At 40.7% G+C, this 14,515-nt stretch overlaps 10 non-coding genes across 10 annotated transcripts; all 10 read left to right on the top strand.

The window, feature by feature from the left end:
- Positions 1-373: 373 nt before the first annotated feature.
- Positions 374-492, top strand: LOC131706797 (5S ribosomal RNA). Its single transcript, XR_009310809.1, has one exon. It is a non-coding gene; the product is annotated as a 5S ribosomal RNA (ribosomal RNA).
- Positions 493-1,383: 891 nt separating this feature from the next.
- On the top strand, positions 1,384-1,547 carry LOC131707135 (U1 spliceosomal RNA). The gene has a single exon (XR_009311000.1). It is a non-coding gene; the product is annotated as a U1 spliceosomal RNA (small nuclear RNA).
- Positions 1,548-3,289: 1,742 nt separating this feature from the next.
- LOC131706227 (5S ribosomal RNA) lies at positions 3,290-3,408 on the top strand. Its single transcript, XR_009310604.1, has one exon. It is a non-coding gene; the product is annotated as a 5S ribosomal RNA (ribosomal RNA).
- Positions 3,409-4,300: 892 nt separating this feature from the next.
- LOC131707137 (U1 spliceosomal RNA) lies at positions 4,301-4,464 on the top strand. The gene has a single exon (XR_009311001.1). It is a non-coding gene; the product is annotated as a U1 spliceosomal RNA (small nuclear RNA).
- A 1,746-nt stretch (positions 4,465-6,210) lies between these two features.
- Positions 6,211-6,329, top strand: LOC131706237 (5S ribosomal RNA). The gene has a single exon (XR_009310605.1). It is a non-coding gene; the product is annotated as a 5S ribosomal RNA (ribosomal RNA).
- An 892-nt stretch (positions 6,330-7,221) lies between these two features.
- Positions 7,222-7,385, top strand: LOC131706865 (U1 spliceosomal RNA). Its single transcript, XR_009310853.1, has one exon. It is a non-coding gene; the product is annotated as a U1 spliceosomal RNA (small nuclear RNA).
- A 1,742-nt stretch (positions 7,386-9,127) lies between these two features.
- Positions 9,128-9,246, top strand: LOC131706247 (5S ribosomal RNA). The gene has a single exon (XR_009310606.1). It is a non-coding gene; the product is annotated as a 5S ribosomal RNA (ribosomal RNA).
- Positions 9,247-10,138: 892 nt separating this feature from the next.
- On the top strand, positions 10,139-10,302 carry LOC131706866 (U1 spliceosomal RNA). Its single transcript, XR_009310854.1, has one exon. It is a non-coding gene; the product is annotated as a U1 spliceosomal RNA (small nuclear RNA).
- A 1,741-nt stretch (positions 10,303-12,043) lies between these two features.
- On the top strand, positions 12,044-12,162 carry LOC131706255 (5S ribosomal RNA). Its single transcript, XR_009310607.1, has one exon. It is a non-coding gene; the product is annotated as a 5S ribosomal RNA (ribosomal RNA).
- Positions 12,163-13,054: 892 nt separating this feature from the next.
- On the top strand, positions 13,055-13,218 carry LOC131707139 (U1 spliceosomal RNA). The gene has a single exon (XR_009311002.1). It is a non-coding gene; the product is annotated as a U1 spliceosomal RNA (small nuclear RNA).
- The last annotated feature ends 1,297 nt before the right edge of the window (positions 13,219-14,515 follow it).

Consider the following 14,515-nt stretch of genomic DNA (forward strand, 5'->3'; position numbering starts at 1 on the left):
GTTTCAGGGCATACAGTCCTCCAACGGCAACACAGCTCAGTACAGCTGAGATCCATTACAACACTGCTGCAGATTCAAACTAAAAGAGGGTAATATACAAAATGGATGCCTTTGAGAACTTAACACTTTCAATGCCAACGTGTGGCTACTACTTTGTGAACATACAATTTCGCAAGAATCTAATGGCACTTTTAATGCTGCTATATACACACACAGACACACGGACACACGGGCCCGCACACGTTTAGCCCAGAGCTGCTTAAATGTTAACGTTTGTGACAAATTAGAGATCTGGAAATCCCTCCCCCAACCTGTCATTGCATGAATGATATTAACTTAATACTATGAAAGAGATAAACCAAGACTGTCGTTCGCTTACGGCCATACCACCTTGAGAACGCCCGATCTAGTCTGATCTCGGAAGCTAAGCAAGGTCGGGCCTGGTTAGTACTTGGATGGGAGACCGCCTGGGAATACCAGGTGCTGTAAGCTTTTCTTTCTGCAGCTTGACAGGGGGCGCTATTTCCCTTGTTATTTATGTTACTAACCTGGAAGCTGTAAGTCTAAACATCGTTTTCTTTTTTTGGTTTTTTTATTGTCCCATTCCACACACGAACAAGTATTGTATCAGCCTTTACTGGTTTTGAAAACTGAGTTAGGACAGAAAGGGTTATCGTATTATATTCTAAGCCGAAACTACCAGTAGCGGTCCGATACAAACAAATGTGAACAGGGTTAAGACAAAAGTACTGACGAGTTTTGCTAGTTATGGTTAGTTTAATTAATTAAAAAAAGAAATAACAGTTGATGAAGTACTTTTTATTATAGTAACAGAACGAGACATGTTTTAAAGCCACAAACTGCGTGTTTAGATTATTGTGCCAAACAAGAGAACAAAACGAGCATATCAACCAAGAACGGATTTAGTGACCCGTTCATTCGTTCGAGTTTATTTATATTATGTGTGACCTTAACAAATGTTTGACCAATGTTTTGCTTGCTTTCTTTTTGAAAGTCGTACATTTGTTACATTTTTTTATTTCGTTTACGCAGACGTGTATACAGACCCGTCGCTTCTTTTGCGGAACATCTCACATGCTGCTGCACGAATGACGTCGTCCTGTGTAAATCCTGGCATCTTGTCCTCCAATGATAAAGGCGCATGCAAATATATACCGAGAGGCATTACGGGAATGCAATTTATAAATACTTATACTGAAAACTGAAGGAACCCATTACACCCAACAGACTGGAAAGTGCGATATGATAACAATGAAAATGTTATATTAGGAAAAGAGTGTTTCTTTAAATTGCAGATGTAGGCACCGTTTCTTTGAAAAATGTCTCTTGTGGACGGGTGACGACTCGCAATGTGTACAACTCATACTTACCTGGCAGGGGAGATACCATGATCATGAAGGTGGTTCACCCAGGGCGAGGCTCGGCCATTGCACTCCGGCTGTGCTGACCCCTGCGAATTCCCCAAATGCGGGAATCTCGACTGCATAATTTCTGGTAGTGGGGGACTGCGTTCGCGCTCTCCCCTGAAACTATGGTCAAAGACAGAAACAAACACGAATCCGTCGGAGGAAGGAACTCACTCACTCACTCACTCACTAGTTATTCAACAACTCTCCGGCAGGCGGCTTCGTCACACAGGGAGTCAGGTTTTCTTTAAAAGGAGCTCAATGTTTTTAGCTTTCTGACTGTCAAATAAATAGCTACGTGGTTCCTGCACATCTATTTCCATGTTTCGTTATTTTTTATTGACAAGACTAAAAGTAAAGACTCAGCAGTGTCTGTATCAAAGTTTTTATTTTTATTTTAAATAATTGGAAATCATTTTCGAGCTTATCAGTTTTATTTATTTAGTTGATGTTTTTTATTCAGATAAACTGTGCATCACAACTGCTGCTGCTGCTGCTGCTGCTGCTGCTGCTGCTGCAGAGTCACTTACAATAGGACCTGGGTTTTACATCTCATTTGAAGGAAGGAGCACAAGGAGGTTAAGGGACTTGCTCAGGGACAGGGTCACACACAATGAGCCAGTGGCTGAGCTGGGATTGAACCAGGAACCTCCCGGTAACAAGAGCTTTTCTTTAACCACCTGACCACTAAGCCCCTTAAAACATATCTTGGCAGACAAACACTTTAATTAGACAACATAAAACCACATACAAGCAGATTTACAAGCAGGGCTGCAATCGCGTTCGCGCTCTCCCCTGATGTTATAGTCAAAGTTAAAAACACAGGTATTGAAAGCAATTAGCGATTATCTATATATCTCCAGCAGGTGGCTCTGTCAGACTGGGAATGAGATTTTGTTTTTTCTTTCGGAGCGTATAATGTTCTAGAAAGTACCAAAGTGTTTTATGTACATGTATTGTGAAGTGTTTCATCTTGAGAAGACAAAGTAACGAGTCAGCGGCACGTGTATCAAAGTTACAAAGTTGCTAATATTAAAGAAGACGAGGTTCAGCGGTACAGTTGTTTTTTTTAAAACATAGTGTTTCAGCTCTGTACAGACGTTCTATGTCGTTATCCGTTATTGATTCAGCTTTATTTAGATGATTGCCTTTACCTTGTTTTAATTTCCCGTTCCTCTGAGATACGAATCTACCAGCTTTACATCTTTTTTTTTTTTTAACGTATTCTCATTTTGTTGATCATTAATGCACATTTCTGTACTGTGGGTGTTGTCGAGCGATTGAAAACGAGACATTTTGTGTTTGAATTGAAAGAGATGGTCTCGAGGAGTCGAACAAGTCACAATAAGCCTTCATCCATGTATCATGTAACCACATGTATGCTGTCTCTAACTGGAGGAGAGGGACCCTTGCAGTACTGCTCAGCCTAAAGAACCACACGAGTTGTTTGAAAGGGGGATTTATTTTGTAGAATAAACATCAAATTGGTTTCAGGGCATACAGTCCTCCAACGGCAACACAGCTCAGTACAGCTGAGATCCATTACAACACTGCTGCAGATTCAAACTAAAAGAGGGTAATATACAAAATGGATGCCTTTGAGAACTTAACACTTTCAATGCCAACGTGTGGCTACTACTTTGTGAACATACAATTTCGCAAGAATCTAATGGCACTTTTAATGCTGCTATATATACACACACAGACACACGGACACACGGGCCCGCACACGTGGAGCCCAGAGCTGCTTAAATGTTAACGTTTGTGACAAATTAGAGATCTGGAAATCCCTCCCCCAACCTGTCATTGCATGAATGATATTAACTTAATACTATGAAAGAGATAAACCAAGACTGTCGTTCGCTTACGGCCATACCACCTTGAGAACGCCCGATCTCGTCTGATCTCGGAAGCTAAGCAAGGTCGGGCCTGGTTAGTACTTGGATGGGAGACCGCCTGGGAATACCAGGTGCTGTAAGCTTTTCTTTCTGCAGCTTGACAGGGGGCGCTATTTCCCTTGTTATTTATGTTACTAACCTGGAAGCTGTAAGTCTAAACATCGTTTTCTTTTTTTGGTTTTTTTATTGTCCCATTCCACACACGAACAAGTATTGTATCAGCCTTTACTGGTTTTGAAAACTGAGTTAGGACAGAAAGGGTTATCGTATTATATTCTAAGCCGAAACTACCAGTAGCGGTCCGATACAAACAAATGTGAACAGGGTTAAGACAAAAGTACTGACGAGTTTTGCTAGTTATGGTTAGTTTAATTAATTAAAAAAAGAAATAACAGTTGATGAAGTACTTTTTATTATAGTAACAGAACGAGACATGTTTTAAAGCCACAAACTGCGTGTTTAGATTATTGTGCCAAACAAGAGAACAAAACGAGCATATCAACCAAGAACGGATTTAGTGACCCGTTCATTCGTTCGAGTTTATTTATATTATGTGTGACCTTAACAAATGTTTGACCAATGTTTTGCTTGCTTTCTTTTTGAAAGTCGTACATTTGTTACATTTTTTTTATTTCGTTTACGCAGACGTGTATACAGACCCGTCGCTTCTTTTGCGGAACATCTCACATGCTGCTGCACGAATGACGTCGTCCTGTGTAAATCCTGGCATCTTGTCCTCCAATGATAAAGGCGCATGCAAATATATACCGAGAGGCATTACGGGAATGCAATTTATAAATACTTATACTGAAAACTGAAGGAACCCATTACACCCAACAGACTGGAAAGTGCGATATGATAACAATGAAAATGTTATATTAGGAAAAGAGTGTTTCTTTAAATTGCAGATGTAGGCACCGTTTCTTTGAAAAATGTCTCTTGTGGACGGGTGACGACTCGCAATGTGTACAACTCATACTTACCTGGCAGGGGAGATACCATGATCATGAAGGTGGTTCACCCAGGGCGAGGCTCGGCCATTGCACTCCGGCTGTGCTGACCCCTGCGAATTCCCCAAATGCGGGAATCTCGACTGCATAATTTCTGGTAGTGGGGGACTGCGTTCGCGCTCTCCCCTGAAACTATGGTCAAAGACAGAAACAAACACGAACCCGTCGGAGGAAGGAACTCACTCACTCACTCACTCACTCACTAGTTATTCAACAACTCTCCGGCAGGCGGCTTCGTCACACAGGGAGTCAGGTTTTCTTTAAAAGGAGCTCAATGTTTTTAGCTTTCTGACTGTCAAATAAATAGCTACGTGGTTCCTGCACATCTATTTCCATGTTTCGTTATTTTTTATTGACAAGACTAAAAGTAAAGACTCAGCAGTGTCTGTATCAAAGTTTTTATTTTTATTTTAAATAATTGGAAATCATTTTCGAGCTTATCAGTTTTATTTATTTAGTTGATGTTTTTTATTCAGATAAACTGTGCATCACAACTGCTGCTGCTGCTGCTGCTGCTGCTGCTGCTGCAGAGTCACTTACAATAGGACCTGGGTTTTACATCTCATTTGAAGGAAGGAGCACAAGGAGGTTAAGGGACTTGCTCAGGGACAGGGTCACACACAATGAGCCAGTGGCTGAGCTGGGATTGAACCAGGAACCTCCCGGTAACAAGAGCTTTTCTTTAACCACCTGACCACTAAGCCCCTTAAAACATATCTTGGCAGACAAACACTTTAATTAGACAACATAAAACCACATACAAGCAGATTTACAAGCAGGGCTGCAATCGCGTTCGCGCTCTCCCCTGATGTTATAGTCAAAGTTAAAAACACAGGTATTGAAAGCAATTAGCGATTATCTATATATCTCCAGCAGGTGGCTCTGTCAGACTGGGAATGAGATTTTGTTTTTTCTTTCGGAGCGTATAATGTTCTAGAAAGTACCAAAGTGTTTTATGTACATGTATTGTGAAGTGTTTCATCTTGAGAAGACAAAGTAACGAGTCAGCGGCACGTGTATCAAAGTTACAAAGTTGCTAATATTAAAGAAGACGAGGTTCAGCGGTACAGTTGTTTTTTTTAAAACATAGTGTTTCAGCTCTGTACAGACGTTCTATGTCGTTATCCGTTATTGATTCAGCTTTATTTAGATGATTGCCTTTACCTTGTTTTAATTTCCCGTTCCTCTGAGATACGAATCTACCAGCTTTACATCTTTTTTTTTTTTTTTTAACGTATTCTCATTTTGTTGATCATTAATGCACATTTCTGTACTGTGGGTGTTGTCGAGCGATTGAAAACGAGACATTTTGTGTTTGAATTGAAAGAGATGGTCTCGAGGAGTCGAACAAGTCACAATAAGCCTTCATCCATGTATCATGTAACCACATGTATGCTGTCTCTAACTGGAGGAGAGGGACCCTTGCAGTACTGCTCAGCCTAAAGAACCACACGAGTTGTTTGAAAGGGGGATTTATTTTGTAGAATAAACATCAAATTGGTTTCAGGGCATACAGTCCTCCAACGGCAACACAGCTCAGTACAGCTGAGATCCATTACAACACTGCTGCAGATTCAAACTAAAAGAGGGTAATATACAAAATGGATGCCTTTGAGAACTTAACACTTTCAATGCCAACGTGTGGCTACTACTTTGTGAACATACAATTTCGCAAGAATCTAATGGCACTTTTAATGCTGCTATATATACACACACAGACACACGGACACACGGGCCCGCACACGTGGAGCCCAGAGCTGCTTAAATGTTAACGTTTGTGACAAATTAGAGATCTGGAAATCCCTCCCCCAACCTGTCATTGCATGAATGATATTAACTTAATACTATGAAAGAGATAAACCAAGACTGTCGTTCGCTTACGGCCATACCACCTTGAGAACGCCCGATCTCGTCTGATCTCGGAAGCTAAGCAAGGTCGGGCCTGGTTAGTACTTGGATGGGAGACCGCCTGGGAATACCAGGTGCTGTAAGCTTTTCTTTCTGCAGCTTGACAGGGGGCGCTATTTCCCTTGTTATTTATGTTACTAACCTGGAAGCTGTAAGTCTAAACATCGTTTTCTTTTTTTGGTTTTTTTATTGTCCCATTCCACACACGAACAAGTATTGTATCAGCCTTTACTGGTTTTGAAAACTGAGTTAGGACAGAAAGGGTTATCGTATTATATTCTAAGCCGAAACTACCAGTAGCGGTCCGATACAAACAAATGTGAACAGGGTTAAGACAAAAGTACTGACGAGTTTTGCTAGTTATGGTTAGTTTAATTAATTAAAAAAAGAAATAACAGTTGATGAAGTACTTTTTATTATAGTAACAGAACGAGACATGTTTTAAAGCCACAAACTGCGTGTTTAGATTATTGTGCCAAACAAGAGAACAAAACGAGCATATCAACCAAGAACGGATTTAGTGACCCGTTCATTCGTTCGAGTTTATTTATATTATGTGTGACCTTAACAAATGTTTGACCAATGTTTTGCTTGCTTTCTTTTTGAAAGTCGTACATTTGTTACATTTTTTTTATTTCGTTTACGCAGACGTGTATACAGACCCGTCGCTTCTTTTGCGGAACATCTCACATGCTGCTGCACGAATGACGTCGTCCTGTGTAAATCCTGGCATCTTGTCCTCCAATGATAAAGGCGCATGCAAATATATACCGAGAGGCATTACGGGAATGCAATTTATAAATACTTATACTGAAAACTGAAGGAACCCATTACACCCAACAGACTGGAAAGTGCGATATGATAACAATGAAAATGTTATATTAGGAAAAGAGTGTTTCTTTAAATTGCAGATGTAGGCACCGTTTCTTTGAAAAATGTCTCTTGTGGACGGGTGACGACTCGCAATGTGTACAACTCATACTTACCTGGCAGGGGAGATACCATGATCATGAAGGTGGTTCACCCAGGGCGAGGCTCGGCCATTGCACTCCGGCTGTGCTGACCCCTGCGAATTCCCCAAATGCGGGAATCTCGACTGCATAATTTCTGGTAGTGGGGGACTGCGTTCGCGCTGTCCCCTGAAACTATGGTCAAAGACAGAAACAAACACGAACCCGTCGGAGGAAGGAACTCACTCACTCACTCACTCACTAGTTATTCAACAACTCTCCGGCAGGCGGCTTCGTCACACAGGGAGTCAGGTTTTCTTTAAAAGGAGCTCAATGTTTTTAGCTTTCTGACTGTCAAATAAATAGCTACGTGGTTCCTGCACATCTATTTCCATGTTTCGTTATTTTTTATTGACAAGACTAAAAGTAAAGACTCAGCAGTGTCTGTATCAAAGTTTTTATTTTTATTTTAAATAATTGGAAATCATTTTCGAGCTTATCAGTTTTATTTATTTAGTTGATGTTTTTTATTCAGATAAACTGTGCATCACAACTGCTGCTGCTGCTGCTGCTGCTGCTGCTGCTGCAGAGTCACTTACAATAGGACCTGGGTTTTACATCTCATTTGAAGGAAGGAGCACAAGGAGGTTAAGGGACTTGCTCAGGGACAGGGTCACACACAATGAGCCAGTGGCTGAGCTGGGATTGAACCAGGAACCTCCCGGTAACAAGAGCTTTTCTTTAACCACCTGACCACTAAGCCCCTTAAAACATATCTTGGCAGACAAACACTTTAATTAGACAACATAAAACCACATACAAGCAGATTTACAAGCAGGGCTGCAATCGCGTTCGCGCTCTCCCCTGATGTTATAGTCAAAGTTAAAAACACAGGTATTGAAAGCAATTAGCGATTATCTATATATCTCCAGCAGGTGGCTCTGTCAGACTGGGAATGAGATTTTGTTTTTTCTTTCGGAGCGTATAATGTTCTAGAAAGTACCAAAGTGTTTTATGTACATGTATTGTGAAGTGTTTCATCTTGAGAAGACAAAGTAACGAGTCAGCGGCACGTGTATCAAAGTTACAAAGTTGCTAATATTAAAGAAGACGAGGTTCAGCGGTACAGTTGTTTTTTTTAAAACATAGTGTTTCAGCTCTGTACAGACGTTCTATGTCGTTATCCGTTATTGATTCAGCTTTATTTAGATGATTGCCTTTACCTTGTTTTAATTTCCCGTTCCTCTGAGATACGAATCTACCAGCTTTACATCTTTTTTTTTTTTTTTTAACGTATTCTCATTTTGTTGATCATTAATGCACATTTCTGTACTGTGGGTGTTGTCGAGCGATTGAAAACGAGACATTTTGTGTTTGAATTGAAAGAGATGGTCTCGAGGAGTCGAACAAGTCACAATAAGCCTTCATCCATGTATCATGTAACCACATGTATGCTGTCTCTAACTGGAGGAGAGGGACCCTTGCAGTACTGCTCAGCCTAAAGAACCACACGAGTTGTTTGAAAGGGGGATTTATTTTGTAGAATAAACATCAAATTGGTTTCAGGGCATACAGTCCTCCAACGGCAACACAGCTCAGTACAGCTGAGATCCATTACAACACTGCTGCAGATTCAAACTAAAAGAGGGTAATATACAAAATGGATGCCTTTGAGAACTTAACACTTTCAATGCCAACGTGTGGCTACTACTTTGTGAACATACAATTTCGCAAGAATCTAATGGCACTTTTAATGCTGCTATATATACACACACAGACACACGGACACACGGGCCCGCACACGTGGAGCCCAGAGCTGCTTAAATGTTAACGTTTGTGACAAATTAGAGATCTGGAAATCCCTCCCCCAACCTGTCATTGCATGAATGATATTAACTTAATACTATGAAAGAGATAAACCAAGACTGTCGTTCGCTTACGGCCATACCACCTTGAGAACGCCCGATCTCGTCTGATCTCGGAAGCTAAGCAAGGTCGGGCCTGGTTAGTACTTGGATGGGAGACCGCCTGGGAATACCAGGTGCTGTAAGCTTTTCTTTCTGCAGCTTGACAGGGGGCGCTATTTCCCTTGTTATTTATGTTACTAACCTGGAAGCTGTAAGTCTAAACATCGTTTTCTTTTTTTGGTTTTTTTATTGTCCCATTCCACACACGAACAAGTATTGTATCAGCCTTTACTGGTTTTGAAAACTGAGTTAGGACAGAAAGGGTTATCGTATTATATTCTAAGCCGAAACTACCAGTAGCGGTCCGATACAAACAAATGTGAACAGGGTTAAGACAAAAGTACTGACGAGTTTTGCTAGTTATGGTTAGTTTAATTAATTAAAAAAAGAAATAACAGTTGATGAAGTACTTTTTATTATAGTAACAGAACGAGACATGTTTTAAAGCCACAAACTGCGTGTTTAGATTATTGTGCCAAACAAGAGAACAAAACGAGCATATCAACCAAGAACGGATTTAGTGACCCGTTCATTCGTTCGAGTTTATTTATATTATGTGTGACCTTAACAAATGTTTGACCAATGTTTTGCTTGCTTTCTTTTTGAAAGTCGTACATTTGTTACATTTTTTTTATTTCGTTTACGCAGACGTGTATACAGACCCGTCGCTTCTTTTGCGGAACATCTCACATGCTGCTGCACGAATGACGTCGTCCTGTGTAAATCCTGGCATCTTGTCCTCCAATGATAAAGGCGCATGCAAATATATACCGAGAGGCATTACGGGAATGCAATTTATAAATACTTATACTGAAAACTGAAGGAACCCATTACACCCAACAGACTGGAAAGTGCGATATGATAACAATGAAAATGTTATATTAGGAAAAGAGTGTTTCTTTAAATTGCAGATGTAGGCACCGTTTCTTTGAAAAATGTCTCTTGTGGACGGGTGACGACTCGCAATGTGTACAACTCATACTTACCTGGCAGGGGAGATACCATGATCATGAAGGTGGTTCACCCAGGGCGAGGCTCGGCCATTGCACTCCGGCTGTGCTGACCCCTGCGAATTCCCCAAATGCGGGAATCTCGACTGCATAATTTCTGGTAGTGGGGGACTGCGTTCGCGCTGTCCCCTGAAACTATGGTCAAAGACAGAAACAAACACGAACCCGTCGGAGGAAGGAACTCACTCACTCACTCACTCACTAGTTATTCAACAACTCTCCGGCAGGCGGCTTCGTCACACAGGGAGTCAGGTTTTCTTTAAAAGGAGCTCAATGTTTTTAGCTTTCTGACTGTCAAATAAATAGCTACGTGGTTCCTGCACATCTATTTCCATGTTTCGTTATTTTTTATTGACAAGACTAAAAGTAAAGACTCAGCAGTGTCTGTATCAAAGTTTTTATTTTTATTTTAAATAATTGGAAATCATTTTCGAGCTTATCAGTTTTATTTATTTAGTTGATGTTTTTTATTCAGATAAACTGTGCATCACAACTGCTGCTGCTGCTGCTGCTGCTGCTGCTGCTGCAGAGTCACTTACAATAGGACCTGGGTTTTACATCTCATTTGAAGGAAGGAGCACAAGGAGGTTAAGGGACTTGCTCAGGGACAGGGTCACACACAATGAGCCAGTGGCTGAGCTGGGATTGAACCAGGAACCTCCCGGTAACAAGAGCTTTTCTTTAACCACCTGACCACTAAGCCCCTTAAAACATATCTTGGCAGACAAACACTTTAATTAGACAACATAAAACCACATACAAGCAGATTTACAAGCAGGGCTGCAATCGCGTTCGCGCTCTCCCCTGATGTTATAGTCAAAGTTAAAAACACAGGTATTGAAAGCAATTAGCGATTATCTATATATCTCCAGCAGGTGGCTCTGTCAGACTGGGAATGAGATTTTGTTTTTTCTTTCGGAGCGTATAATGTTCTAGAAAGTACCAAAGTGTTTTATGTACATGTATTGTGAAGTGTTTCATCTTGAGAAGACAAAGTAACGAGTCAGCGGCACGTGTATCAAAGTTACAAAGTTGCTAATATTAAAGAAGACGAGGTTCAGCGGTACAGTTGTTTTTTTTAAAACATAGTGTTTCAGCTCTGTACAGACGTTCTATGTCGTTATCCGTTATTGATTCAGCTTTATTTAGATGATTGCCTTTACCTTGTTTTAATTTCCCGTTCCTCTGAGATACGAATCTACCAGCTTTACATCTTTTTTTTTTTTTTTAACGTATTCTCATTTTGTTGATCATTAATGCACATTTCTGTACTGTGGGTGTTGTCGAGCGATTGAAAACGAGACATTTTGTGTTTGAATTGAAAGTGATGGTCTCGAGGAGTCGAACAAGTCACAATAAGCCTTCATCCATGTATCATGTAACCACATGTATGCTGTCTCTAACTGGAGGAGAGGGACCCTTGCAGTACTGCTCAGCCTAAAGAACCACACGAGTTGTTTGAAAGGGGGATTTATTTTGTAGAATAAACATCAAATTGGTTTCAGGGCATACAGTCCTCCAACGGCAACACAGCTCAGTACAGCTGAGATCCATTACAACACTGCTGCAGATTCAAACTAAAAGAGGGTAATATACAAAATGGATGCCTTTGAGAACTTAACACTTTCAATGCCAACGTGTGGCTACTACTTTGTGAACATACAATTTCGCAAGAATCTAATGGCACTTTTAATGCTGCTATATATACACACACAGACACACGGACACACGGGCCCGCACACGTGGAGCCCAGAGCTGCTTAAATGTTAACGTTTGTGACAAATTAGAGATCTGGAAATCCCTCCCCCAACCTGTCATTGCATGAATGATATTAACTTAATACTATGAAAGAGATAAACCAAGACTGTCGTTCGCTTACGGCCATACCACCTTGAGAACGCCCGATCTCGTCTGATCTCGGAAGCTAAGCAAGGTCGGGCCTGGTTAGTACTTGGATGGGAGACCGCCTGGGAATACCAGGTGCTGTAAGCTTTTCTTTCTGCAGCTTGACAGGGGGCGCTATTTCCCTTGTTATTTATGTTACTAACCTGGAAGCTGTAAGTCTAAACATCGTTTTCTTTTTTTGGTTTTTTTATTGTCCCATTCCACACACGAACAAGTATTGTATCAGCCTTTACTGGTTTTGAAAACTGAGTTAGGACAGAAAGGGTTATCGTATTATATTCTAAGCCGAAACTACCAGTAGCGGTCCGATACAAACAAATGTGAACAGGGTTAAGACAAAAGTACTGACGAGTTTTGCTAGTTATGGTTAGTTTAATTAATTAAAAAAAGAAATAACAGTTGATGAAGTACTTTTTATTATAGTAACAGAACGAGACATGTTTTAAAGCCACAAACTGCGTGTTTAGATTATTGTGCCAAACAAGAGAACAAAACGAGCATATCAACCAAGAACGGATTTAGTGACCCGTTCATTCGTTCGAGTTTATTTATATTATGTGTGACCTTAACAAATGTTTGACCAATGTTTTGCTTGCTTTCTTTTTGAAAGTCGTACATTTGTTACATTTTTTTTATTTCGTTTACGCAGACGTGTATACAGACCCGTCGCTTCTTTTGCGGAACATCTCACATGCTGCTGCACGAATGACGTCGTCCTGTGTAAATCCTGGCATCTTGTCCTCCAATGATAAAGGCGCATGCAAATATATACCGAGAGGCATTACGGGAATGCAATTTATAAATACTTATACTGAAAACTGAAGGAACCCATTACACCCAACAGACTGGAAAGTGCGATATGATAACAATGAAAATGTTATATTAGGAAAAGAGTGTTTCTTTAAATTGCAGATGTAGGCACCGTTTCTTTGAAAAATGTCTCTTGTGGACGGGTGACGACTCGCAATGTGTACAACTCATACTTACCTGGCAGGGGAGATACCATGATCATGAAGGTGGTTCACCCAGGGCGAGGCTCGGCCATTGCACTCCGGCTGTGCTGACCCCTGCGAATTCCCCAAATGCGGGAATCTCGACTGCATAATTTCTGGTAGTGGGGGACTGCGTTCGCGCTCTCCCCTGAAACTATGGTCAAAGACAGAAACAAACACGAACCCGTCGGAGGAAGGAACTCACTCACTCACTCACTCACTAGTTATTCAACAACTCTCCGGCAGGCGGCTTCGTCACACAGGGAGTCAGGTTTTCTTTAAAAGGAGCTCAATGTTTTTAGCTTTCTGACTGTCAAATAAATAGCTACGTGGTTCCTGCACATCTATTTCCATGTTTCGTTATTTTTTATTGACAAGACTAAAAGTAAAGACTCAGCAGTGTCTGTATCAAAGTTTTTATTTTTATTTTAAATAATTGGAAATCATTTTCGAGCTTATCAGTTTTATTTATTTAGTTGATGTTTTTTATTCAGATAAACTGTGCATCACAACTGCTGCTGCTGCTGCTGCTGCTGCTGCTGCTGCTGCTGCAGAGTCACTTACAATAGGACCTGGGTTTTACATCTCATTTGAAGGAAGGAGCACAAGGAGGTTAAGGGACTTGCTCAGGGACAGGGTCACACACAATGAGCCAGTGGCTGAGCTGGGATTGAACCAGGAACCTCCCGGTAACAAGAGCTTTTCTTTAACCACCTGACCACTAAGCCCCTTAAAACATATCTTGGCAGACAAACACTTTAATTAGACAACATAAAACCACATACAAGCAGATTTACAAGCAGGGCTGCAATCGCGTTCGCGCTCTCCCCTGATGTTATAGTCAAAGTTAAAAACACAGGTATTGAAAGCAATTAGCGATTATCTATATATCTCCAGCAGGTGGCTCTGTCAGACTGGGAATGAGATTTTGTTTTTTCTTTCGGAGCGTATAATGTTCTAGAAAGTACCAAAGTGTTTTATGTACATGTATTGTGAAGTGTTTCATCTTGAGAAGACAAAGTAACGAGTCAGCGGCACGTGTATCAAAGTTACAAAGTTGCTAATATTAAAGAAGACGAGGTTCAGCGGTACAGTTGTTTTTTTTTAAAACATAGTGTTTCAGCTCTGTACAGACGTTCTATGTCGTTATCCGTTATTGATTCAGCTTTATTTAGATGATTGCCTTTACCTTGTTTTAATTTCCCGTTCCTCTGAGATACGAATCTACCAGCTTTACATCTTTTTTTTTTTTTTAACGTATTCTCATTTTGTTGATCATTAATGCACATTTCTGTACTGTGGGTGTTGTCGAGCGATTGAAAACGAGACATTTTGTGTTTGAATTGAAAGTGATGGTCTCGAGGAGTCGAACAAGTCACAATAAGCCTTCATCCATGTATCATGTAACCACATGTATGCTGTCTCTAACTGGAGGAGAGGGACCCTTG

This window comes from Acipenser ruthenus, chromosome 2 (assembly GCF_902713425.1).
Source record: "Acipenser ruthenus chromosome 2, fAciRut3.2 maternal haplotype, whole genome shotgun sequence".
NCBI lineage: Eukaryota > Metazoa > Chordata > Actinopteri > Acipenseriformes > Acipenseridae > Acipenser > Acipenser ruthenus.